Below are 828 nucleotides of genomic sequence, written 5' to 3' on the forward strand. Positions count from 1 at the left end.
CATACCGATCTTTAAGTGGCTCTATAAAGGTGTTGCCACTCAGTGAGGCAGTTTATGAACACACTGAGGCTTGATCAACGTTGCCCCTTTCACCATTCTTGCCCACCCCTCCACCACCTCTTCCCTCTCTCTGGTTAATGTTCAGGACATGTATGCTGACATCATTGAACAAAGCAGTTTGTGGATACAAGGCATGAGGATCTGTGTCATTCCTTCCTCACCTTTCCCCTTTGACCCACCCTTAGCTCAGTGTTCTCAGTTCTGTGGCATAAGCACTGTATTCTTGCCTGTGTTCTCCACGTTGTCTCCTTCATCCTTCTAGCATTTGCCCCTCATCTCTCCACTCCCAGTACCCTCTTTCTAGTGCTTACTTTGTTGGTCTTTGACTTAGTCTTTGTGAAGAGCTGTACTCTTTGATCTCTCCATAGGGTCTATTGTATGTGTCTCCCAGGACCATTAGCATCGTTGTTCTGGGAAGCAGGGATGACCTGAGCTCTCTGCTCTTATTGCACATGGAGCACTGCTCTCATCCATGCACATTGTGAAAAACCTGTCACCCAGGAAGGTGACCACGCTAGACCCAGGTCCCCACTGCCACATTGTCCCCCTTCCTCACTTGTCTCTGAAGAGCCTTTTCTCCAGGCGTTTTCACAAACACAGTCTTCATACTGAAGTGTGGCAGCCTGGCTTTTGAGTGACCCAGGACTGGAAATACCTCCGGCAGATCAATGTGGCACATTAAAAGCCAAGCCTGTTGAAGGCTGCAGTGGAGGTGTTGTGTGGATGGAATGAAATTCCTCACTAATTCCTCTCTGGCAACCTGGGTGG

General features: G+C 48.8%; 1 gene segment (V, D, J or C); it reads right to left on the reverse strand.

The window, feature by feature from the left end:
• The window catches only part of LOC106001249, a 29,916-nt gene that overhangs the window by 25,052 nt on the left and 4,036 nt on the right, over window positions 1-828 (reverse strand).

Source organism: Dipodomys ordii, unplaced genomic scaffold (assembly GCF_000151885.1).
Source record: "Dipodomys ordii isolate 6190 unplaced genomic scaffold, Dord_2.0 Scaffold279, whole genome shotgun sequence".
In the NCBI taxonomy this organism is placed as follows: Eukaryota; Metazoa; Chordata; class Mammalia; order Rodentia; family Heteromyidae; genus Dipodomys; species Dipodomys ordii.